The following is a 4,243-nucleotide window of genomic DNA, read 5'->3' as shown; positions in this document are numbered from 1 at the left end:
GTCATGTTAGTACTAAATGATCAGGCACTTCATGGTCTGATTCAGAAAGGTATTTAAATCTAATTCTAACTAAAAGCGGCTGCCTTGTTCTATTGCAAACTTACAGATTGTAGTAAAATAGAAGTAAATGAGGCTTTAAAATTACGCTGAAATGAAGTCACTCAGCTGTATTTATGCTCTTGAATATGTAGCCAGTTTTGCAAATAATACAAAATTGCTCTGAAGATATGGAAGTTGTGCTACGTCAATCTGCTAATTTTAAAATACCTTATTTAGAAGAATTATGCAATATCTGATGCAAGAAAATCCTCCTGTGGCAATATGCAGCATTTCTCCATTTAAATTATGTATTTTCATATTAATCTTTATATTTGCATGCACCTCAACTTTGTTTTCATTTACCAAGTTTGGCAACTTATGTCAGGACAGAAAAGGAATTCATTAAATTTAGCAACAGAAAACTCATTTCTCATTTTTCTAGTGTCGAGCAGCTGCTACAAAATTAGCTAAACCACTATATCACAATTCTTCACCATTGTGATTCTTTAGGTCACCCTCATGGCTCTTCAATTTTATTATGTTCAGAGCTTGGCACCTGGTAATTTTCAGAATCAGAAAATAGAAGGAAGCAATATATTTTTATATCTTTTGTTCTGAGAAGGATTTTTCTTTATTTAAGAACACAAAGTATCAGTCATCAATTGAAAATATTAAAAACCAGAATAATAGTCACAGCAAGGTCAATGCTGACTTTGTTTATCAAACTTGGAAATGAAAATGTTCTGCATGACAAAGAAGCCTTGCCTAACTGTGAGAGAAATTGCCCATGTGCAGGGAAATTTGAATTCCTTGTTCAATAGCCAAAGGAGTTTAAGAAAAAGTTATGATAAGACACCCAGGATTATTGTTCCTTAAAAAGTTCTTGCTGCTGCCAGCCTCCATGGGCTTCCGTGTTGGCTAAAATGAGAAAAATATTAAATAATTGTCTCTCTATATAAAATGGTTATATAACTTGTAAACCAGAATTAGTGCTATCATTTATAATCTGCTGTTGCCTTCCCAGAAAAATCAGATATTCAGAGGAATATTTGTATTAGGAAGCTGGAAGAATGCTACCCACAAGCATCATACAGCATAACAAGTCTAAGGCTATGTAGGGCAGGACTGACCCCCCTCAAATTCAAAGCAGATTTAGAATTTTCATACTGTAATAGATTTATGAGTATAAACTATTTTTTAAAAAACTGATTCTGTGATTAGGTTTTGTTCTGATATGAATGGGTGGGTTTCAGTCCTGAATCAGGGATGTGATTTCTTAACATGGTTTGAAGAGATTTTCCTACCCCTTCTGGATATTCCCTGTGACTTTGAGAGCCACTCATGTTGGTGTTTGCCTGCAACATACACACACACAGACATTAAACCCCAGCAGTTACTAGTTTGGCACAAAAACAGCACAAAAAGCTGCATGTTATTAGCAGCATTTTTCAAAGTTGAAATCTGGAAGAAGAAATCCAGTCTGTCAGGGGCTAATAGCATGAACTACAGAGATATTCTCCCATTGCAGTTACAATGCTGAAGAACTGATTTTCACCACTCTGGGATGTAATAAACCAAGCTTTCAGAATAATTTGTAATTAAGTCTTTATAAAAGAGCTGTCAGTGTGTTTCAGAGATGCTGCTATGTTGACCAGATGTGTAGTCCAAGGGGAAGCTTTAGGAGTAAATATAGCAGGATCTTAATGGCCATTCTGCCAGAAATGTGTAAGTAGTCATTAATGTCAGCAAAACACAGTCTGGGAGATGGCACGGCTGTAGAGGAGAAGTGTAGCCATAATCACTACTTCTGTGCAACATTTAATTTCAAGAGCCTTGATTTGAAAATCAGGCTGTTAAAAGGCTGCTGTTGTTTTGGGTGTCATCTCAGCAAAAGCCCAAGATTTATAGCAAGGCATACCTGCCCCCTTCTTCACTATTCTGCAAGAAATCCTGTAGCTGGTTAGCTGGCTGACTCAGCTGTGCAAGGACACGGCTCATGTAAATACCTATCAGATCACTAGATGTCCTCCTCCCACAAAATTTCTTGTCTTTCTCAGCTAGCAAACATTTCCTCTTAGAAAGGACCTACAACCTTGTGCAGCACTAACAGATTGCCGGTGAAATTTTGTGTATTCACAAAAGACCTGAGCCCAGAAAGCAGCCTCAGGGCAGGTCAGAGCCTTCAAGCCCAAAGGCAGGAGCACTGCCCTGGCTGAGAATGGGAAATGGTGCTCACCACTCCTTCCACGCAGACTCATGCTTTACCACACCTCTCTTATCATCATTATTTTCAGTGTGTTGAAACAGTGATGGATCTCATTCTAACAACAAAGGCCCAAGACTGGAATCACCTGTATGCTAGCTATGTAAGTAATGAGAATTTTTGACTGGAAATTGTGGAGCAGACCATAAATTTCAATGTGGAAAGTGAGGCTAATACAGTCAAGCACCAAAAGCTTAATGAAAGTATCAAGTTGCATCATTATACCAACAATTAAAGTTTGCATGCTCAAAATTTTGAGTAGCAGAGCCTGGTGTCTTTTCTAGCCTGAGAAATTATGCAATGTGTTAAGCAGAGTGAAAGGTGTACTTTGACATTAGCTGACTATATATTTCACTTTATTGGCTTGCTAGAAGAAAAGCTGTTTTACTTACAGGTCAAAGCTTGCCCTTAATTTTTCCTTTTATTACTATCTACTTCAATGGATGACAGCATCTATGGCAAATGTTGACTCCCTGCCTTGCCTAAAAATCTGAGCTTATTATTAGGTTGTGGGGTTTTTTTCCCTACAAAGCATGATTTCCTTATTTAAACAACTGAGAATGGATGTGATGTGAGAACAAAAATATTTGGACTAAATTTTACTGCAATCTTGCAAAGGCATTTGATTCTTTGAAGAATCAAAAAAATTTTGGCAAGGATGTGGACTTTTCAGTGTATTTTTTTGTTCTGATTTCAGGCTTACAGAAATGCAAAATGTCAGGTTTCTTTCACCCATGGCTGTCAGCATTCCATTCTAAACATTAGGCAACAACTAACACTTTGGCTTGGGAATATTTTGTTCTGCAGTTTCTGCTACCACAAACCACAGTATCATGAAATGCCAAGGACTGTCTGTGGGTCAAGGCTGGACAAGAGAAATGACTGGAAAGAAGGTAAGTCTCATGGAGCAGTCAGAGAAATCACCCTGAAGAAAGGAACTGAAAACCTTATAAACTGTAATGATCGTGTTTAATGAAACAGTCCCACTTCTAATCTAGTAGACTTTCTATTAATGCTTAATAATTTATAAAAATACAATCCTGTCTTCTCTCCTTTTACTTGCAGGCATCTTACACAGCAGGACTACTTTGATCAAATAGCTCCTTTTGCACCTGCACTCGCACAACCAGGAATCATATCACAGATAGACTGCATAAGGTCTGCCTCATTTTCACTTCAGAATACAGCAATTCATGATGTAATTGTCACTTCTCATTGTATTCACCCACATGAAATTGCCATTTGAAACACCAGGGGAGGAACTCAATGACACCAAGGCCATGTTTGCCTCCTTAGTGCACTTTTGTGGATATTGGTGTCCTGCTGATAAATCTGACCTTGTGAGAAAAAACATTGTTAAAGACAAACATAAATGTTTCCATGTAGCATCTTTCCAAAACAGACTAAAGGAGTTAACCTGTGAGAGATAAAGTACCCTTGATTGGGCCATCTGCAGAAATAGAGTTTGAATGTTGTTGTCATTTTGCATCTTTTGCACTAAACAAAATTAAATGGAAACACTGGCCTTATTGCTTGCTTCTTCTACAGTCTTTTTCCCCCTAGAAGCTTTCCCTTCTAATTATAGTAAGTCATGTGCAAATCACAATTCAGTAATATGATTTTTTAAGCAGCTATTCTGGAGACATTTATGCTTCAGATGTAAGCAATCAGCTCATGAAGCACCTCACAGGTTTGTGGGTTTTTACTTATCCTAGGCACTAAAGGGCAAAAAGCATAGAAGTAACTTAAATATGTGTTCATTTTTCTGACTTTGTGATTGATTGTATTACAAGGTCTAGGAACAATACAGAGCTGAATTAGTACCCACAGTATCTTCTCCTAAATGGACTTGGCTGGTGTTTTGTGTGGGATGTAAGTTTGTTCCCTTCTCACAGACCAAAAAGAAGAAAATTATGCATATATTGGGCACAGTGAGCTACA

The 4,243-nt window shown here is 37.4% G+C and overlaps 1 long non-coding RNA gene across 1 annotated transcript; it reads left to right on the top strand.

Annotated features, from left to right (window-relative positions):
- Nucleotides 1-2,072: 2,072 nt before the first annotated feature.
- LOC135443250 (uncharacterized) lies at nucleotides 2,073-4,001 on the top strand. Its single transcript, XR_010438913.1, has 4 exons — nucleotides 2,073-2,211; nucleotides 2,334-2,405; nucleotides 3,110-3,195; nucleotides 3,368-4,001. It is a non-coding gene; the product is annotated as an uncharacterized LOC135443250 (long non-coding RNA).
- The last annotated feature ends 242 nt before the right edge of the window (nucleotides 4,002-4,243 follow it).

This window comes from Zonotrichia leucophrys, chromosome 2, assembly GCF_028769735.1.
Source record: "Zonotrichia leucophrys gambelii isolate GWCS_2022_RI chromosome 2, RI_Zleu_2.0, whole genome shotgun sequence".
In the NCBI taxonomy this organism is placed as follows: Eukaryota; Metazoa; Chordata; class Aves; order Passeriformes; family Passerellidae; genus Zonotrichia; species Zonotrichia leucophrys.
Note: the sequence above shows the minus strand (reverse complement) of the source record. Positions and strands in the feature narration are given on the sequence as shown.